Source organism: Rhinolophus sinicus, linkage group LG05 (genome assembly GCF_036562045.2).
Source record: "Rhinolophus sinicus isolate RSC01 linkage group LG05, ASM3656204v1, whole genome shotgun sequence".
Classification (NCBI taxonomy): Eukaryota; Metazoa; Chordata; class Mammalia; order Chiroptera; family Rhinolophidae; genus Rhinolophus; species Rhinolophus sinicus.
Window position 1 is genome coordinate 10,020,496 of NC_133755.1, and position 22,422 is coordinate 10,042,917.

The 22,422-nt window shown below is 47.4% G+C and overlaps 1 protein-coding gene across 4 annotated transcripts in view; it reads right to left on the bottom strand.

Annotated features, from left to right (window-relative positions):
• The window catches only part of CYRIA (CYFIP related Rac1 interactor A), a 97,887-nt gene that overhangs the window by 56,457 nt on the left and 19,008 nt on the right, over window positions 1-22,422 (bottom strand). For 2 of the 4 annotated variants that reach the window (XM_074331711.1, XM_074331710.1), the window contains exon 2: window positions 722-763. The exons of the other annotated variants lie outside the window; for them this stretch is intronic. The gene's annotated coding sequence lies outside the window, so the exon portion shown is untranslated. The remainder of the gene's footprint in view (window positions 1-721; window positions 764-22,422) is intronic. 4 annotated transcript variants of the gene reach the window in all.

The following is a 22,422-nucleotide window of genomic DNA, read 5'->3' on the forward strand; positions in this document are numbered from 1 at the left end:
TAAAGAGGATACAGAGCAGAACCATTAACAAACTCACACATACGACTCCCAAATCTGTTTGTCCATCCACACTGGACTATAGTTATTAAGCCAACACACTAGGAGTTTTGCATTGTTTTAGCTTGAATGCAGGAGAAAGTTCTTTGGAAGCTGCAAATTGTTGTAAGGATATGAAGGGTTATTCTTATTAGATTCTCTTTCAGACGGGGGCGGGGTGTAAAGGCCAGGCTTCCTGCCGCGCTCCCAGCTGGGGCTCACATGCCCCAGAAAGCCAGGCTAGCTCTGGCTCCAGTTCTCAGCAGCCATGAGGGCCAGTCAGTCAGGAAATCATGATTATCAATGCTCCACGCTTTGTTCCTGTTGTCAGACAACAAGGGCCATGGCTGGAGAGATGTGGTGGGGGTGGAGAAAGAGGAAGAAAAAACAGGAAGTGAAGGGGGGAGGGAAGGAAATGATAGAGAAAACACAGCAACTTTGAAAAGTCCTTGGCGTGACTGAGAAAGTGATTTCTGAGCCGACAGTTGTGGGGCTGGCCTTGGATTTGGGGAAAGCATGTCATGGTGGCAGCTGGGAGAGACTCAGGATTGGTGCCCCGACATTCCCACCCCAGAGCACAACCCGAAGCCCCGACACAGGGGCTGCTTCCCACGGCCACTGGGTGTGGACGCTGAGCAAGGAGAATTTCCAAAGCAGAACCCTGTGGGAAGACCACATCTCTCACCTCGTGGCTGTGGCTGGGAGGCCAGGTGCGCCGCAAAAGAACCTGCAAAGAAGAGAATCTGTTGAAGTGATCGAGCATCAGAGGGTGCCATCCCATCCCCTGTTTTCCTTTTCAAACACTCTCAAAATTATAACCCATTTTCATATATATGATTGGGACTTGATTCACCCAACTGAGCTCAGCTTTCTTCTACCACGAAACTAAGAAAGTCTGGCAAGTAGAATGGTGAGTCTCCTTCAACCATGTCTCTGAGAGACTTCCAGAATCCTTTCCTATCCATCTCGTCCAATCTACTTGTTTATAGACAAGTTCCCTAACTCCCATCAGCCATCATTAAGGATGGCCATCACCTGGTAAGTTGAACAACCACACAGATAATCCTAATAAGAACCTAGTCATACTTTAATACTAATACCAATCACACTTTACAGCCTCCTGACGGGTACCAGGAGAGTGTAGGGAATACACAGCCCCCTAACAGGCAAGCCCTCAGATACTGGTCCCACCCACCCAGGGGTTCCCTAAACTGCTTGTGTATTTGGAGAAGCTAACAAAAAAGTGCAATCCCCATCTGGAGCAGGGGCCAAAGCTTCTGCTGAGTTTTGATGTCACCAGCCTGGCAAGGGTCCCTGGACTTGTATTTGTATAACTTGGATCCTAACTCAGCCCTCAGGATATCCCACTTCCTCCCATCCTATAGATTCCATCACAGAGGACCTACCAGGCAGGACCTGGCCCTGATTTTGTAAATTATTTCCCCACCATCTAAACAAACACAGAGTGACAAAAAGTAAGCACGTCTTTGAGAGGAGTTCAAGCTTTCTGACCGATGGCTAGTGGTTTCCTGTTTGAGTCACCCACAGGCCAGATGTCCATCCGAGAGAACTGAGATCAAGCAGGGAAAGACACTTACAACTCCCTTCTCGGGCCCCCACATGCAGCACAACCTCACAGCACATCAATATTAATTTGCTTCCATCGCCAGCAGCTGTGGACGGCCAGAGATGTCGTCACGGTCCCTCTGCTGCACGGAGGGGACTGACACCACCTGAGACCATCAGAACTCCACACTTCTATAGCACCTGGCAGCCAGCAAAATGTTTTTCAATATCTTGTCTTCTTCAGTCATTTTAAATGGGGCACAAAGCAGAGGGGTAATTATCCCATTATGTAAAGGGAGGAGGGCTGAAATCCAGAGACATGAAATGACTTATCCAGGGTCACACAAGAGAACTGGGATGAGACTAGGCATCTCCTCATATCTAGTCTACTGACCTGTGACCTTTTCACTACATTGTGGGCCCCCACCCCCACCCCATTTAGTGGAGGGGCTAAGGAATAGCTTAGAACCGAGCTGCGTGTCTTCCACTTTTGAAGGTTCTGGAAGTCGGAGGGCAGAGCAGGGGCAAACTGAAAAGAAGGCAAGATAGATGGTGAGAGAACTAAAGGGCTTGGAAGAGCACATTCCCAACCTCCAGCTGAGCAGGTAAGAAACCTGCAGCCCACGGTGGACCATGCTTGTTCCAAGTCTCAGGAAAGCAACAGCACAGCCAGACTCTGAGGCTGGAAACCTCCGTGTGGCCGCTTTCCCTCAGCACCAAGCGTACGGGCCGACATGAAGAAACACAAATGGGCAGGTCTTTAGATAACAAGATAGCTACCATGTATCATGTACCTACAGTGTGTCAGGCGTTGTTCTCACCCCCTTTTACAGAGAAGGAAACTGAGGCACTCATCCAGGAGATTCAGTTTTTGAGTGGCAGAGTCAAGATTAGAATGCAGACCAATATGCAACTCTCCCTCCCCAAGCAGTTACATTAAAATGAAAAAGAAAGGCTGAGGCACGCAGAAAGGCACATTAGTGGAAAGAAACAGGGAATCAAATATGAACACTAGGAACGGACAACACCTTCGTTCAGACGACCGAGGAAGAGAGGCACCTCTCCAGGGGGGAATACTGAGAGGTGCTGTGCAGGCAGGACCAGGAATTTGGTCCCCAGTCCTCTTTGGGTGGTGGCCCCCCAGGGGCAGTCAGCACCCGTCAATGACGTCCTGGCCTTGGTGTTTACACAGCAGCACTCTTGGGAGGAGGAAGTAGGTTAGGCCAGGGAGGGGCCAGAGGGAGGGCCACAGATGGCAGTCATCAGGGCGAAGGGAAGGGATGGTGTCTTAGGAATTCAGTTCCCATGTCAGTGGGGGAGGGACTCACTGGGCAGGTGGGCAAGCGAGATGTTGCCTGCAGTGCCCACCGTGAACACTGCACACACTCCCAGGGACAGTAGGCTCTGGTTTCCGCCTCCCAAAGACCTGGGAGCAGGGATCACCCCTCACCACTTTAGAGATGGAGAGATTAAACCCCCAGTACCACTGAATAGTAATAGGAATAATAATAATAATAATAATAATGACAGCCGCCATTTGTTGGCAGCCTGTTAGGTGTCAGGAAATAAGCTACATGCTTTCCCTGGGCTATTTAGTAATTACACTGACTCTGTGAGGGTTCTATGGTTATTTCTAATTTATAGTTGAGATTCACTAAGTAATTTCCTAAAAGTCAAAAAGCTAGTTGGCCCAGAGAAAGGATCTGAAGCATGGCCTGTGTGACATTTTGTCTCATGATTTCACCCACCGTAAGCCACACGTGCTGTGAAATGGTGACTTGTGATGGTGCAATGCTGTTAACCCACAACCAACTTCTGAGCTGCAAAGCACACAGGTACAGGTTTGTACTTAACTATATGACCCACATTATATCTATACTAAGTGCATATACACGGTCACATACAATTCGGGTGACCATGTGATTTATCATCCCAACCTGGATGCTTCTGAGAGTAGAAAGGGGACCATTCACGTCACTGGAACAACAGGCATAAACTAGGACTGTCCAAGACACACAGGATAGATGGTCATCCTAATATAATCCATAGTCCTGTGGGGCCAGTTATTTTTCTGTCCAGTTGTCTCCTAGACAATCCTCTGCTTTCTAATCCACATAAATATCCTTGGCAATGATTCACTCTTCCTTTGCTCATCAGAATGTCTTCTAAATCTACTGGGCTTGTAAGCTTTATATATAAAACAGACCGATACAACCTGGTTATAAAGCAGTCATGCTATGATCTGAGAAGCAAGGGTGTGACTACCTTTAGCAATGTATTTTTAAAGAACTGCTGGGTTCCCTGTGCCCTGGCACCCAGAACCTGAATGCACATCTGTTCCGATAACCAGCCAGCCCCCCACCTGTGAGGGCTCCGTGGCTCTCCTAAGGCCACCTAAGGCAGCCGGATGGGCAACCAGTGTGGGAAGCAGCTACTGCCCAGACCCCCTGGAGACTCAGCAGGCCACTGACAAGACACAGACCCTGTTTCCTCAGAGGGCAGCGTTTTGCCGGAACAGGCCTGGCCTTTCTTCACTGCCAGCAGGCACTGACCCTGCCCAGAGATGCAGAGCTGGGCTTGTTTGGCCAAAGATCTCCTCTTTCACCCCACTTGCCTGGGGAGGACGCACACAGCACTTAAAGCCTTTTGTTTCACCCTTTCCCAAAGAATCTGCTGTTCTTTTGAAACCAGGAAATCAGTCTTGAATCAAACTCACACAGGTAAAGTAAAATGCTAATGAGAAAGAAACAGGCCTTAGTCCATCCGCTTTCGCATTTATTCAGTCACGGAGAATCACAGGGCTTCTAGTTCAGTGACTAACTGACAGCTCTAGAGAAGCTCACTGGTCTGAGGAGCCCCAGAGATGCTGAAGGGGCTCGGTGGCAGGCCCTGGGGGCCCCTCCTGCAGTAACACAGCCAGGCTTTCCATCTGTTCTGTGAAGGGGCTTCTGCAAGTGATGTCATTTGGTAAATGGGCAAAATCCTTTGATCAAATTAGGTCACATTCAGAGGTTGTGGGGGGTTAGGGCATAGACTCATCTTTTGGGGGGGCACCATTCAACCCACTACTGCCATTATTATCACTAATGTTCTTCAGGGACATCTACCTGAGCTCTGCAGAAAGTGGGGACTTGTTTAATGGCACTCAGCCAGTGGGGAAGGTGGAGAAGCCGGACTAGAACACAGTTCTCCAGGTTTCTTCCATCTCAGCATGTGGCTCTCATGCTGGGGACCCATGGTGGGAAGCCAGACGTGAGCACAGCCTAGAGACCTGATGGTGACCGACCAGAGTGGCCTGGGCTCAGGCAATCGGAGACTGTCAGAGGGCAGGGACTGGATGACCATGAGGGCACAGACTCTCACTCTTCCTCACTTGCAGTACGCTGCACGTCACGTGACTATTTCCCTCAGCCCTCATAGCAATCCTGCGAAATGGTGGTACTCCTGGTAGCACCCCTTACAGATGAGGAACTGTACAGTGATGCAGAGGCCGAGTGCCCAGCCCACGCTTAACAGCAAGTTCGTAGGGAAGCACACATTTGAACACAAGCTCAATCTCCACTGAACTCCAAGTTCAATGGAGAAGCCAGCCCCTCACACACAGATGGGGGATCTGTCACGGGCTGCAAGGGCAGTGGCAAGTGGTAGCAGAACCAGAAGAGCCCAGATCTCTACCCCTGAGCTCATATTTGCTCAATTTCCCAGGGCTGTGGTTTAACATCTGTCCTGATGTTTTTCCCACCTAAACAGCCATTAAGGTAAGTGCCCCCATGTCAATGGCAGGAGGACACCAGTCAAACTGGCTGATGACTTCAGAAAACTCCACCTAGGTTTTTTTTCAACTGAACAAAAGTGCCAGGTGGATCCCCTGTCTTTAAGACAGTATTTCATAGTGTTTGTTACACCAGGTCCTTCTCTGGGGTGGGGAGGAGGAGACAGTTTAGGAACCTCGTCTTTCTGACAACCCCAAGCATCAGTACAATGAAATCTCAGACAACCTGGGCGTTTTCATGTTCCCTCCTCACTTCTCAGGGCTGCAAGTTGCCTTAACAACTTAACAGGTTTGAGGCATCAGCAGCTGACACCGCCTGTCTCCATCAGGCAGGCAGCAATATGACAGAGATTAAGATGTACAAATTGCCAGTTATAATAATAGTCATGGGGATGTAAAGTACAGCATAGGGAATAGAGTCAATAATATTGTAATAAGTACATAGGGTATCAGGTGGGAACTAGACTTATGGGGGTGATCACTGCGTACGGTATGTAAATGTTTAACCATTATGCTGTAAACCCGAAACTAATATAATATTGTAATAAAAAAATTTTAAAAATGCTTTTTAACAAGATAGAAACAAACACAGTTCAGGCTGCAGTGGCCGTGCCTGACCATCACCGGTGATACAAGCTCGGGGTACACTTTGATGTAGCACGAATGCTTCATAGGGGGGCAAGGAAACCTGGGTCTACCTCCAACTTGGCCTTGGCGGGGCCGGGTGACCTGCAGTTCCTCATTCTCTCTGGTCTTCAGCTGCAAAGTCTGTCACATGCAGATCTTACAATGATGTGCACCAGCCGGCTTCTTTGCACTACACTGAAGATGCGGTGAGTTCTCTCTTCTAAAGCACCATAGCTATCGATGTTCACGTTTTATCTTTGCCTTTGAATGGAAAGTTCCTTAAGAGGTGGGGCATGTCTTACTTTTCTTTACGGGCTGATTGTAACCAGCCCCGAGCCTGACACAGATGACCAGTGTTGAGGGTTGAATTTGTACAGTTTGGCTTCCTTGAGGACAGTGAGCAGCTCAATGTGGCTGGTGGGGAGGAAAGAGGTGGCAGAAACACAGTAGTAAAAGAGGCCGGTGTCAGGCTGTGGATGACTTTCCGTGCCCTGACGCTGCCTGATGTCCAACAGTAAGCTCATGTAGCAAATGCCTTTGAAGTACTAGTGGGAAGACGGAGCTGCAGAAAGAGCCTGGGGTCTCAAGCCCCACAGCTGTGAGCTGTAACTTCTTTGAGCCTTGGCTGTCCCCTCTCTAGTATGGGAACAATGTCTCCATTTCAGGAATCCTTAGGGTTACCCAACATTAAAAGTGGCCAGTGCAGTAGTTGGCACCTATTTGAACTTCAGCAAATACGACTGCCCCTAAATAAGTGGGGCAGGACTGACCTGGAATGTCAGTTAAATAACTGTTCTGGAAATTCAACGCTAGTGCTGCCTAGGAGTCATAAACTAAGAAATGGTGCCGTGGACAGATCACATAGAGCGCAATCTGAGAGCCAATGGCTGGATTATTTGTTGCCCACGTTGCCTGTGATTCGGGGGTGCTCCAGCAGATCCGTGAAACCCTGCAGCACCCATCTCCCCAAAACGACATGGGTCTCCCATGGCGAACACCACCAGAGTGCCACAAACCACCTGTGGGCTCCCCAGCAGCCCCTGGCCACGATTGGCATCAACAAACATCCCCTCTTGGGTGGCTTATGTCGAGTGTTCTAGAGAAACCCCACTTACACCATGAGGCCAGATAGAAGGCAGAGCACTGTGGGTCGAGCAGCAGACAATCTGGACTCCCATTTCTACTTTGATGTTAAATTTCTCTAAGATCGGGCAAGTCACTCACTGCCATCTGGATAATGAAGCGGACTTTGAGACTTGGGACCCTCAATGTCTGGAAGAGTCCTTCAAGGAAGTGTTTTTGTATGAACTTCACCTGTGACATACACTGCCATTTGTGAAAGCAATTTTCTTATCGGGCAGCCTTCCTCTAAAAATCCCATGAAAATGGAGCATCTCTTGTAGAATACCCCAACCCAAATCCAACAGGAATACGCTGCAGTCCACGAATCCCTGGTTTCTAGCGCTCACCCCATCAATTCTTGGCTGTGCAACCTTGGGTGAGTTGCTGTACCTCTCTGAGCCTCAGTTTTCTCACATGAGCATCAGAGGTAATAGTATCTAGCTCATACCATTTCCCAGCAAGCATGCTTTGTAACACTTCACAGAAAGTGCAAATCCCGTATCACTCAGACAGTACAAGGTTAGCCATTCCTCCCCTCCGTGGATAGAGCCAGACACACTGCCACAAAGCAGGTGCAGGAGAAAACAGGGAATTGCTATTATTCTTAGTAAGGGACAGAGTCAGAATCGACAGGAGGAAGAATGATTGAGAAGGTACCTGCGACAGCTGGCAGCCGGCTTATCTATACTGCTGAGGACGTCACCCCAGCCTAGGCAGACAAACACTGGAGATTGCCTGGAGACAATAGCACAGCTGCTCCCATTCCTGGGTCCCTGCTGCGAGGCAAATCAGGAGTCATGGTCAACATTCAGGGCTGCACTCATCCTCAGGACTCCAGGGGATCCTGTCTTCCCCACCAGCACAGGGTTGCAGGGGGTGAATCACACACCCTCTCACCAGGGTCCCAGCACCCTACACCTCACCATGAGAAAAAGCAAGGTGGGAGCTGTGAACAGGGAAATGCCAGCGATAAGATTCCCACAGAAACCAACTCTAGGAAATGCACTTTTCCTGTGAGAACCAGCCCCTTCTAACAAAGTCCATGTTCCTAAGCCTGGCTTTCAAGTCCCTCCATGACGGGTCCGTACGCATTGAGAACCATCCTTTATATACATTCTCCATTTAATCCCAGTGTGATTTACTGTTGCTTCCTGTTTTCTTTCCCAGCTGTGCAGCCCAGCCTGACACCTCCATGCCATCTATCATCCATCAAGGCCAGCTGCAGCGTCATCTTCTCCATGAAGTCTTCTCTGATACTACTCTGATACCATTCTTATACTACTCTGATACTTCTCTGATACTTCTCTGATACTACCCTGATACCCCAGTCCACACTGACGTCTCCCGTCTCTGAACTCTCATAGCACTTTCTAGCTGAGCCACCCAGCATTTAGCACCCACAAGTCACCTCAGCACTTTTTGACTGGACTGTTGCACCAATCTCCTAACTGGGTTTCACCCTGCCTGGACTCTGCCCGGAGCTCTGCAGAAGGAACTTTCTATAGCACACATCCGATGATGTGTCTTTTCTGCTTAAAGCCCTTCAAGTACTTCCCACTGGCTCCAGGATCAAATCCAAATGCTCCCGCTCCTCCTCCAGGGTTACACACATTACAGTCACACCAACTACTCTCCCAGGTTATGTAATGAGTTGGTACAAGAAACCAAAGGTGGGACAAGAAACCCGGTCACGTGATAACCAGGGAAGGGTTCTTCCCACAGTCCCAGACCACCCCCACCTCGGGTCTAATGCTGGACTATAGAGAAGATGGCCAGGAGCATACGGCACAGAACCATGGCCAAGATATAAAACACAAGATCAGCTAAATCCTTAGGCTTGATAAGTCCCATCAATCTACCAAACAATCAACTGTGAGAGTAGGTTTCTGAAGACATCAGATAGTGCATTTGCTCTTTGCATCAACAGTGCGGTGGAGGGGGAGGTATTATTTCTCCTTGCACATGTGTGGAGGCTGAGGCTTACAGAAGTCACAGATCTTATCCGGACCAAAACTCCAGCCAAGCCCCTTCTCCTGTGCTCTAGCATGGTATATCCAACAACCTGCTGGTCCTCACTACCTTGTACCTACAAGCACTGCACACTCAACGTAACTGATGCAAGCAACAGCCCTTACTTCCTGCGCTGCCCAGAGGTTCACTCTATCCAGGATCTCCTACTGATGAGCTCCCTATGGATTTGGCCCTAAGACCACAGCTGCCCTTCTGCTCCTGCAACCCCTTAGATGGAAAGATTATGAAAAGAAATGTGCATTTAACAGAAGAGGGAGGGAGGAAATTCTACTCTAACAGTGCTATACTTCTCCCAGCAGATGAGCAAAACCCCTTACTAGGCTAATGCTTCCCCATCACACACCACAGTAATAAGTGTGTGTGTGTGTGTTTATGAGGGAAGGAGGATGGGTGGAGGAACAAGATCCAGGGGGAGCAAGACGAATATTTGAGCAAAGCACACGTGGATCCAGTGGCATCCTGAAACCACCTGACATTGGCTCACCAGAGCCACTTATACATAACTCTTCCCAACCCCACGTTCAGTAAGGTCTTGTAAGTAGAAACCAGCCATGGTGGGAGTATTTACACCATGAAATTGGCAAACATCTTAATCAGGTGTGTTTTGGTTTTGTTTTTCCCGGAGAATCAGTTATTAAACATTTACCAGCATACCACTAAATGGATCCATGAGGACGCTGGGTTGGGAAGGCAGGCGATTTGAATTGTAGCTATAGCTCTGCTCCCAACTCAGTGTGATGGGCAAGTTTCTGCCCTTCCTGGCCCTCAGTTGCCTTAATGGTAAAAGAGGAGCAAAAATCCTTGCTTTCCTCACACATAACTACATAAACTAAGACAGTGGCTAGAAGGACATTTTGGTAAATGTAATATTATGAGGACGTATTTGGCAATATCTACAAACATGTTTGGTTGTCACAGCTGAAGTGTGTGGTGCTACTGACATTCAGGGATACTGTAAACATCCTACAAGGTGGAAAAGAGTCCCCACAACAAAGACTTATTTTGCCCAAGATGTCAGTAGTGCTGAATTGTGAAACCCTGATCTAAAGACATTCAAACAGTGGCAGATTCAAGTTTCCTGAACACATGGGCATCCAGGATGAATATAAAGGAAACTGGGTCAGTTCACAGGAACCCTGGGGGCCAATGGTACAGAATATTGTGAGGTTTGCTACAGGGTGACAATGCAAGAATAAGTCAGGGCTCTTGCCCTAACATGGTGCCAGGCACACAGTAGGTGCTCAGTAATGGTTTATGAGAAGAGCAAACGGGTGCAGCTGAAACCATAATGCACTCTGTCTCGCAAGCCCATGTTTAGTGTGTCAGCCCCTCATGCACACAGAGTGACCCTAGGTAGAAGAATCTGACAAGTGTGATTTCACCTCCTCTGGGAGGGTAACAGGAAGAAACAGTGTGACATTCCAGCCCTGGAGACTTGGGTTAGACAAATAATCACCAGCCTGGCGATCACAGCAGTGGTGGTCAGAAGAGCAGTTTTATTTAAGTCACTTTCTAATATGAGTTGAAACATCTTGAAAGGTGAGGTTTTCAAACCCTCCTCCGGGGAGGCAATTGTTAAAAACACACAGCAGGCAGCCCTGCTTCCAACACATTCAGAAACCACTTTTTTTGTAGACAATCCTTTCATCCTTGTACCACTGGGGACTGAAAATACATTTAGCACAAACCACCCGAAGTGGAAACAGCATCGGGTGAGAAATAGTCTAGGCGTTGTTGACAACCAGGGGGAACCGTATCAAAATCAAATGTGTCTGGCACAACTCACAAGGGCAGATGCAGTGACATGCAGCACACTACTGGCCCAAGGACAGTCAGCGGGGCTGTGAGGGACATGTAACCACAGCCCTCCCGGAAGTCCCCTTGTGAGCCTCACAATTCCCCATCCTCACACGGGGAGCAGCAGCTGATTTCTCAAGGAGTGGCTTACAGGACAGAGGACTTCCCTCAGTGTCTCCCTGAAGATCTGAATCTTCCCAGAAACCACCTGACTTGCAAAGCCCTTTAATTAAAAGCCCCAGGGCTCAACGGTAATTCTACATGGGGCAGGACCCGGGGGCTTCTCAGGCACCAGAACTGCGAGCAGAATAATGAGGATCATTTTGCCCTTCCTGGTCTATGAATGACAACTCACTCAAGTACAAATTAGACTCACATTCTGCCAGAGCTAGGAGCCACCTGAGCCACTGGCTGCCTGCCCCCTTCACTTATGGATGAGAGCCGTGGCCCAGGGGAGGAGACGGACTGCCCCAGGCCTGCCCAGCGTTTCTTAGCGACTCTCGGTTCAATGCCGACGTTGAGTGCCCAGAGAATGTTTTTGTTCAGGTTTCTCACCTCTCACTACAGGGCTTACGTGGAGCTGAGGCACAAGCTGGTTCCTATCCAGGTAGGACCCGGAGCCACAGAATGAAGTCGACAGCTTCAGGGAAATGCATTTCAGCACAACCACTTTGTGAGAACCGGCTCTATCCTGGGCTGAGCTCGGCCCCTTCCTTCCCTCACCTCTCATTCTGTCCTCACATCCACGACCCCACAACCTGGGTCTTATTGTGCCCGTAATGGAGAGAAGGGAGCCCCTGCTAAGAGAAGTCAAGAAATGTGCTTAAGGCCAACCAGCTAATGAATTTCTTTGATTCTAACACTTGTGCCTTAAATAAATTCTTTTCTTTTTAAATTGAAACTTGTACAATCTAAAGCAACAATATGATAACTTCTTCATAATGGCAAAATGATTTCACTGTATTATCAATAATTTCCTGATTTATTGGACTGCAAGCTTGACCTTGTTCATACCAATAATGGCCAATATTCCTGACTATCCTTTATGTGCGAAATACTTTACAAAATAATTCCTCATTATTGAAAAATAGCTGCATATAACATCTCCCTCTCTCATTTTACTGATGCTAACACAAAGACGCAGTGTTTAGATGAATTTCCTGAGATTGCACAGCCTATCACTGGCAGAAGTGGGATTCTCACGTAGGTCTGTCTGACTCAGCTTTGTGTGCCTTCGACCCTAACGACCTGCTTCTTCCCCAGTGACTGAGTTGACTCAGTGCTAGATCAAATCCCACAGAGGTGGGGGGCCCACCTCCTTCTTAAATGTGTCAGCTGGGCACAGTACCGCAGAGGTGATGAATGGGGCCGTGGCTGAGAGCTCATCTTGGGTTCTGAATGCAGCCACACACCTGAACGGCACACAGGACAATCACCAAAGTCTACCTGGTGGGGTGAGTCTTTGCTTAGGGTGCGTCCAGAGGGAAAGCACAGGGAGGAAGAGTCCACCAAAGCCCAGCCTACAGCCTATCACCAGCTTCCTGCGTTCCTTCCACTCTGCGGATGAAGATTCTGAGAACCAAGGACGGCACCTCACTCGTGTTTGCCAGTAGCTCATGAGCGACCAGAACAAATGAATACATAAAACAACAATTAAAATACAGATGTTCCCTGACTTACGATGGGGTTGCATCCTGATAAACCCATCTCACTTGAAAATATAAGTAAAAAATGCGTTTAACACACCTAACCTACCAAATATCACAGCTTAGCCTAGCCTACCTTAAATATGTTCAGAACACTGACATTAGCCTATTGGTGGGCAAAATCATCTAACACAAAGCCTAGTTTATAATAAAGTGCTGAGTACCTGGTGTAACTTATTATGTGTACCGCTTTTGCACCACCTTAAAGTTGAAAACTGCTAAGTCGACCCATCGTAAGTCAGGGCTGCCACATGTAGTAGGTGGGCAGCTAACCTCACCTACCTGGAGGGAAGCTGGTCTTAAGGCTTCATGGGAAGGTCAATGCCTAAGCTGAGTGTGGAATCTGCACGGGACCCAGCTGAGCACACGGGGACTTGAGAATGAGAGTGGGAAGGAGGGTGCTGAGAAGACTACTTAGTGCAGCCATAGGTGTTGCATTTGGAAAGGCCCCTCCCTACCCAGTGCTCTGCCCGGGAACCGCCTTGTCCTGGGGGCCTGTGTTCTGGGTTAGCTTTCTGATCCAGTAAAGAGGCCAAAAAACCAATCACCAAAACCCCACCTAGTTAATGGTTCCAACTTCAGATAAAAGAACTATTTTCACAAAGCCTTTCTTGAATCCTAGTGAATACGTAGGTGGATAAAGCAGATCTGATATTCAGATGACACGACTAGGTCTTTGCCGTGGAGCTTGGGCACCAGAATGGCCGGCTAATCTGTTTCCTCTCTCAATCAGCCTGGCTCTGTGGATGTCCGACTCCTGCTGAAACCAGGCAAGACAAAGCTTCCCAAGCAGACTGCTGCCCTCCGAAGTACCTGGACTGCAGGCCAGTGTGGGGGATAAAAGCTTCCTTCAGAGGGACAGTTTCCAACCATTGCACAATTGCCTTTATTAGCATAATGCCTCCTGCATTTTGTAAAACACTTTCCTTTTCCATCTCAGGAAGAATGCAGACACAGAAATTGCTGCCACTGGGGGGGAAATTGTAAAATTTAAACCATGAGGCATTTGTTCAAGACTCCTGGGTAATGATGTCTCTTGATATATAATTCATGATAGCCTTAAAGCTTGGCCTATTTCTGACACAGAGATCATATATTTTGGACACATCGGGGAGGGGGAGGGAGAAAATCACTTTTAAATGGATCTTCTGTATTTGCCTTTTGAGTACAGCAGACAATATTCTGGACCACTTTTTTCTACCATAAGCGTTCCCTTAAAGAGCTTTTTAAAAATATTTTTCTCTCTTAAATTGAAGACGCAGCATATCACCCAGTTTCAGTTTTATCTTCTGTAACACTAGATAAAAGATGAGGCTGAATCCATCTGTTAGCACATATAGGCTGCAAACTGTGCGAAAGCAGGAGCACACAGACACACACACACACACACACACACACACACTCCTTGCAAAAAGGGGGGAAAAAGAAAATTTATCGTCAGCAACCCTACCCATTGCCGACCAGATAGCAGCACTTTTATCCTTTTATGGGCAAATTCAGGAGGAAGCCAGCCTCACCACAAAGGCTGTTCCCCTCCGCTGCCACATGAATTGGGATGCAGGGACTGGCTGCAGGCCAGGCCCTTCCCCCACAGCCGGGGGTTCCAATCTCACCGAAATCACTAATGAGCCCCCTGGGTGCCATTACCTGCCATGTCTCAGCCTACTGTGGCCGATGGTGAATCACAGAGCAGCTAGGACGTTTCCATCCTCTGGTACAAAAGCCACACTCCTGGGGCTGGATTTTCTGAAGGAAATGAGCAGGCAGGCTGCCTGGGCCCCATGTGGGTCACTTGGCATTTCCTGTGGCACTGCTGGTTGGGGTGGCACCATGAATCGCCTCCCTGGTCTTTGAGAACTGCTTTTGCTGAACAATTCCCAAAAACGCTATATGCAATCGATCAGATCAGATGCAATTTATTAAATCGGATGCGATAGCCGATCAGAGATTGGAGGTTGGAGGTGACCTGGCTGGGCTGTCACCAGAACTCGCATCGCTCGCGTCTCCACAACTGCCTCTTTGAAGTGGGCACAGGGCAGGTGGAGACGCCTGAAATGCACAGAGGTGCTTTGTTTCTTAAATGCAGAAACCATGTTCATCACAGAGTTCTAAAAATAAGCAAGTTTCATTTCATTAATGAGGTGAAGCTTAACACTCACAGTTTGGAAGAGGATGGGGGTGGAGGTGACAGGGGGAGTGACCACATAAGCCACTGCACTGAACAAGGCTCGCGCGGTTTTTAGGGAGGGCTCAGAGCCAGAGCTCCACTCCACACACCCTGCACGCTGGAGGGCTACGTCCTGCGGATTCGGCTTCTGCAGTGTCTCTCAGTGCCCCTCCCCCTGCCTCCCCCTGCCACTGCCCTAATTTAGGCCTTATTATCTTTCTCCAGGATGGTTTTGCACACGCAGCCAGATGACTCTTCCTGAAGGAGCACAGCTATTATTGCGCCACTTCATGGCTCAAAAGCCTTTAACGATTTCCCCACTGGCTAAGAAATAAAGCCCAGCCAATAATTTCTAAGGCGCTCTTCATCAGGGCCTGGCTGAAATTCTAGCCTCATACTTTTTCCTCCTGCCCATAGCCTCACTCCCAGCTCAGCGCCACCTTGCCAGCTCTCCCACGTGAGTACCCTTGCTCTTATATTTCTGCCCATCTAAAACAGTCTCCTCGCCATTCTAACGCCTTAACTGCAAATCCTATTCATCCTTCAAGACCAAATTCAAAGGTCACTTCAGCCATGAACTCAACCTTGACCCCAAGGAAAATGTCCCTGTCCTCTGAACTCCCATCACTTTACTATACCTCCACCGCTTTCTTTTGCTAGAACAGATTCTGTCTATACCTTGTTTTTCTCCTGACACGGTCAGATATAGTTGCTTTGTTTAGTTATCTTAGCCAGAGACATACATATTCATTCTACCTAGATAGGTCCTGATACGTAGTAGCAGCTCACTCACTTTACAGGAGTAAGTTAGTAAGGATGGCTCCAGGATGGCAGACATGAAGCGACTTTGTGGGAGGCCCAGCTACCTACACACGTCAGGTCATGGCATCTAGAAAAGCATCACTGAAGGAGCATACAGGACGGCGAGGAGGCCAGCTGGGTGGGCTGCGGTGCTAGGTGGATGACATAATGACCTCCACATTGCTAAATCCAACACTCAATTCTCAGTCTTCATCTTTCCTAGATTGTCAGCAATTTTGACACAACGGGGTCATCACCCCTTCTAGAGAGTCTTATTTACCTGACCTCTAGAAATTGCGGTCTCTTATTCTTCCTCCTAATGTCTGCTCCTTCTCAGTCTCCTTGACTAATTCCTTCTCTGTTTTCTCCCAAAAAACTCTTAGCACTGGCCTTCCCCAACACTCAGGTCTTTAGTCTCTCCCTTCTCTATCAAGACTCACCCTTTTGGTGGTCTCATCCAGTTCATGGCTTTAAGTATCATCTACATTTTGAGAAATCTCAGATTCCTATTTCCAGCTCTGACCTCTCCCTTGCTTGCAACAACCAACAGCTTACTCAAAAATCGACACTTGGGATGTCTAATGCAAACTTAACAGGGCCTCAAATTGAACTCATGTTTCTCCGCTTGGCTAACGCCCATTCCATCATTCCAATTTCTCAGGACAAAATTAGTTATCTTAGCCTCCTTTTTATTTCACGCCCCACATCTAATCTATCAGGGAAATCTTCTGGCTTTACCTTTGAAACCTTTCCACACAGATAGGAATACATGCCCTTTTCTCTGCTCCACTTCCCCCCATTGCTCTTTTGAGCTTCTAATATGTCAGAAGTCAATAAATATCACTTTACTACCTTTACCTGAGTTATTATCATTATTATTTATTATCTAATTCCTTTCCACTGATGCGTCATCTATGCAGTGCCTAGAACTGTGCATGGCACAAAGCAGGCACTCAATAAATATTTGTCCAATGCTTCAACCAACAACTTCAGCTGATAATCTTTGAATGGTAGCTTAAAAAAATAAATAGCATTCAGCCGCAGATGAAAGGCATGTGTAGGCAGGAGAAACGCAAGAAGCAAAGGCCTGTAGATATAAGCATTTCCGATGTCCTAAGATGCAACATTGTCCCAAAAGCCTGCCTGAAGTATACCAAGCCACTAAAGAAGTAAAGTTGAGCAGTTTCCAACTTGTCCAGACAAGTCAAGGAAAGTTTCAAAGTACTTCAACGGACACTACATTTCTTTTTCTTTTTTTATAAAAAAGACACACAATCAAAATGGAAATGAAGCACGCCAAAGTTGGTAACTAATTATGTATAAACTTTCCCTCTGTAATTTTATTCACATTACACATTTTCACACTTTTTTTTCTAAAGTATTACAAAGACAGTATCCGTAGTTCTATCTATATTCACCCACAATTCGACATCCTGTAAGTGTGTTTCCAGGACCAGGCTCTGTCAGTCCTGGTCCCTGTCATACCCTCGGGGCCCACCTCGACTTAGTGTTTTAAAATTACTTGTTCCATGAATAAAGAAGTGAATGAATGCCTTCTGAATGTCTGCTGCCAGAACTAGTTCCAGGATACAAGAATACATTCTGAGACACACTTCTCCACCAGAACTGTCCTTGAGGCAGAAAATGCATCAGCCCTCACTCTTCCCCGGTGCCCGGCTTCCAGCAGACATGCGATAAGGATGTGATGCCTGCCTATAAGTCAAGTTCGTCTACCTGCAGACCTGGGAGAGGTAAAGGGCACTGATGTACGCCTCTCTTGCTGACTCCCTGTGCCAGCATCTCAGCATTCTCTCCTCTGTTACTGTGATTTGATCTGAGGCAGAGAGCTGGTTTGGGGCACAGTAGAACACCCCACTTAGCTGTGGTGTTCACCCTGAAACACAGAGAGCTTATGACTGGAATCAGGAAGGCTCTACTTTAAGACCAGCCCAGTCAGTGGATGGGCTGTGTCATGGAACCCCCAATGTTCGCATCCCTAAAAACGAAACCATCACACAGCGTGTCACACAGGCTATGGTGAGGACTTGTAAGACCCTTTGAAGACTGACCTCACTGAGTTCTAGTCTCGAAAGACCATTTCTTCTAAGGGCACTGCCGACCATGTGCCCCAGGGAACTGGAGCCTACTGGGCTATTCAAGATGCATCTGTCAAGCGTCTGCTGTGCTTTAACTACTGTCGTCTAGCTAAAGCTTCCACTACGCGTGTTTTCTTGGCAGATGTTTGTGGAGAGACTGGCCCTTACCCAACTCAGAAGCAATACTAGGGGTTTATGGGCTCTGATTAGAGTCAGGAATTAACTGGGCTGGAGAAGTAACTTCCTTGGAGGCCACACTTAGATCATCGCACGGCAGATGAATTCAGCATCGCTGGGCATGCTGTCTTCTATCTTTGGGGGATCTTTTACATGGAAGAGGGTCAATTATTGCTGTGGGAAATAAGAAGAAAGTGGAGCAGAAAAATACAGCAGGATGTTCACAGCGCGCTTGCGTTCGTGCGCGTGCACACACACACACACACACACTCACACACTCACACACAGAGCCATAACCACCAAGCCTTCTATTGGTCAGCAGCTAATTGGATTTACCTGATAAATGCAAGACTTATCAAGGAAATTGATTAACATCAAATGAAAAAGTATAAATTCCTGTCTTTATTGTGGTAGAAATCGGCAGGGGAAGACTTGGGATAGTTAAAGTACTCTTTCATCTGCAAGTTATATTTCAATTGAACTTGCAGACATTCCAGGGGACAACTGGCAGAACAAAACACATCCATGAGAAGCAACACTTTTCTCATTTCTTTTCAATATCAGGGTACTTTTACAACCACTAACAAAAATCACACATGACTTATGTCTGGCATTTATTAGCCTCTAAATCAATGAACTCATCTCTTCTTGGTTTGTATAGTTATTCAGAAAACATTAGCTAAGGTGAACGAGGATGTATCCTGGGCTGGTGCAAAGGGTATAGGATTTAGAGCCAGAGGTAGGTCTTAGCGTCAACTAAAACAGTCTTGAAAAGGTACCTCCCCCTCTTTTAGCCTCAGTTTCCTCATATGAGAAAATGAAGCTAGTATGTCATGCCCGTGTCACATGGTTGCTGGCGATTAGATGAGCTCCTGTAATAACAGACCTAGTATAGTATCTGATATGTAATAGGCACTCAAAAATGCTGATCTGAATCGAATGACTGTTAAGTAGACGCCATCTGTGAAGTCAACCACACATAGTTCTGCTTTCCAAGTGGTCGAATTATTGGAAAAGGAGATGGACTATATTCACCTACAACGCTACTATAAGGTAGAAAGTGGTAAAAGATACCACAAAGAAAATGCTCTAGAGGGTCTGACAAAGCACAGGTTACTTACAGCCAGCGAGGCCTGGGAAGGCTTTCTGGAAGAAGGGACATGCTGTAGGAGGATGCCACAGTTTATTTTGAAGGACAAGGATGGATTATTCATGTATACTTTAATGTATAGAAAAGTCAAAGCCATTGTGCTTGGTAATTTGGAGGGTTTTCAAAAAGAGAGAACATGACCAATACCCTGATCCCACATACTTTATAATCTAGTTGGGAAGAGGTCATGTGTGTATATATGCATGCACACACACATACACAAGCCAGTTTTCCCTGACAACTTGTGACAAATGGCTGATGAATAATTCAGAAACTCAGAGTGACTAAAACGGTAAGGCAAGTCATGCAGTGCAACCAGAAGTATGCGAGACGGTCTCAGGCAGGGACCAGATAGCTCTGGTTTTTCCCTCGCTGGGCCTAAGTATTCCCGTCTGTAAAATAGGTGGCTGGGTCTAATTCCGGTTTCTCCAACCATGTGGTAAAGTTATGCTAACTTATGCCCACTGTCTATGGAGACAGCTGGTAGGGTCAGGGTGGCCAGAGACCCCCAGACCTCTCCCCTGTGACCACAAGCCACTTCACCTATTTCCCCTGTGTGCTGTACAAAAATGACCATTATCCATGTGGCCATGAACAGAACATTTGAAAAATATCTAGTCCAGATTAGCTCAAAGAGCCTGCCTGTTTGGTCAGCCTACCAAGCGGAGCTGGAGTGTTGCCATGAAATGGAGAGGGCTTGAGTGGGCCAAAAGCAGAGTCTTAGGAATCTAGTGAAGCTGTGCCACACATGGGGGTCCAGGGCTCCAGGCACTGTCCTGGCAAGTGAGCGCAGGCCTCCCTGCAAGACCACAGCAGGCACAGCTAGAGTTGACGCTTCCTCCCTGTAACTTCCTGTTTTCTTTCATTGCATTTATATTTAAAACTGGTTTCTGTGATGGTCAGTACTGTGTCAACTTGCTGGGCCATAGGGTGCTCAACATTTTGGTTATACATTGTTTCTGGATGTGTCTGAGAGGATGTTTGTGCATGAGATGAACATTTCAGTCAGAAGGCCCAGTAAAGCTACCCAATGTGGGTGGGCCTCCTCTAATCAGTTGAAGGCCTGCATAGAAAAAAAAGGCCTAGTAAGGGAGAATTCGCGCTCTCTGTCTGTCTTCAAGCTGGTACATTGGTCTTTTGTCTTTTAACTCAATCCAGTGGCTCTCCTGAGTCTCTAGCATGTGGACTGCCCACAGATCTTGGACTTCATATATATATTGCATTGTATTGGGTCTATTTCTCTGGCGAACTCACACTAATACGTACTAGGTAATGGGATGTATTAATTTGATCAAGCAATGAAACCACATCTGGTACAATCCTCCTATCAAAAAGCTGTTTTATAGCATTAATGCAAACTAGTGAGTGGAAACTGAGCTTTCTTGTATCATCACAATTGATATGACGCAAAAAAAAATAAACAAATAGGGGCCGGCCCGGTGGCTCAGGCGGTTAGAGTTCCATGCTCCTAACTCCTAAGGCTACTGGTTTGATTCCCACATGGGCCAGTGGGCTCTCAACCACAAGGTTGCCAGTTCAATTGCTCAAGTCCCACAAGGGATGGTGGGCTCGGCCCCCTGCAACTAAAATTGAACACGGCACCTTGAGCTGAGCTGCCGCTGGGCTCCTGGATGGCTTAGTTGGTTGGAATGCATCCTCTCAACCACAAGGTTGCCGGTTCGACTCCCGCAAGGGATGGTGGGCTGTGCCCCCTGCAACTAGAAAACGGCAATTGGACCTGGAGCTGAGCTGAGCCTTCTACAACTAAGACTGAAAGGAAAACAACTTGAAGCTGAACTGCACCCTCCACAACTAAGATTGAAAGGACAACAACTTGACTTGGAAAAAAGGCCTGGAAGTACACACTGTTCCCCAATAAAGTCCTGTTCCCCTTCCCCAATAAAATCTTTAAAAAAATACATAAACAAGTATATTCAAATACTAAATAGTTAACAATGTCTAAAATTGAAGCAGGTCTGAAATCCAAAAGACCTTGTCTAAATGCTCTAAATGCTGGTTTTGCCATCTGTAAGCTACCTGACTGCAGGTAAGCACCTCCGCTTTCCCACCAGCTCCATCTTACCAGCTACTCTGGCAGAGCTATTGCAAAGGTTAGTGTCAGGCGAGAACTTCATGCACATGGGGTGCCCGGCAATGTTAATTCCCCTTCTCCCTGTTACAAACCCATTCCACGAGGCTCTGCAGGTCTGCGGGGCCTTCACCTGGCCCCTTACTACTCTGGCCTCATTTGTTCTCCCAAACCACCAGCCCTCTTCCGTCTTTGAATCAGCAACGCACACTCTCACCTCGGGGTCCCCCACTTTCTTTTCCTTCTGCCTTGTACAATACACATTCTTCCTGCGGATGTCAACATCACTCATTCCCCACTTCTTTCAGTATCTGCTGATCAGGCTGCCTTCTCTGAATCACCCTATAAAAGTGAACCTCCTTTCCTGTCTATCCCCATAACCCAGCTTTACTTCTTCACCTAGTACGCACCACTGCCTGACGTTTTGTGTGTGTGTGTGAATGTGTGTGTGTGTGTACACACAAAAGAAAAAAATTAGGACTTTGCTTTGTTTAGTGCCAGAAACATAGTAAGTGCTCAATAAATGTTGACAGACTGAGCAAAGGAAGGAGTGCTCCAGTCATCACAGCCCCACTGCCACTGCGCATGCTCAGAAGGACAAAAGGTACAAAGGGTAGACATTCAGCCTTGAGTAGAAGCTGATGGCAGAGTATAGATGAGAAGCACTCCTCCACCAAGGAGCCCAGGCTGGGTGGAGGGCACCACGTACAGGGGACGACCTCTCCTGACCACTAGGACTACCCTCACTTAAACACTTTGAGACTCATTATAAAGGTGTCTATCAACACAAATCCTCATCCACTTTGGCCCAAGCAGCTGGGGAGCTAACGTGCCCTCGGGAAACTTGGTCCAATCATCACACAACTGACTGTTACTGTATGCAGCCAAGGACACACACTCTGGGTCAGACACACTTGAGGTTCAAGTCCTGGGCCCTCCATTCATCCGCTCTCATCACCTGGGCCAAGTGCTCATAACCTGAGCCTCAATTCCCTCTTCCATCAAATGGGTGTTAATAATGTGTGGTTTCCAGGACTGCTGTGGAGAGGAAGAAAGACCGTGTAGATGGGAATCCACCGGAAAACCAGTGTCCTGGAGCCCGTGAACACATGGTATCAGAGCTGTCCACAGAATGCTTTACCCACCAACGCTGACAGAAGGGGAACATGATTAATATTTGCCCTATTATTACTAAAACACAGCATTTTAAATGAGCCATTTTTTTCCCTTGGTAAAACCCCTTAATCCTGGTGACAAAAGGGTTAGATGTTGAAATGGATTTTGA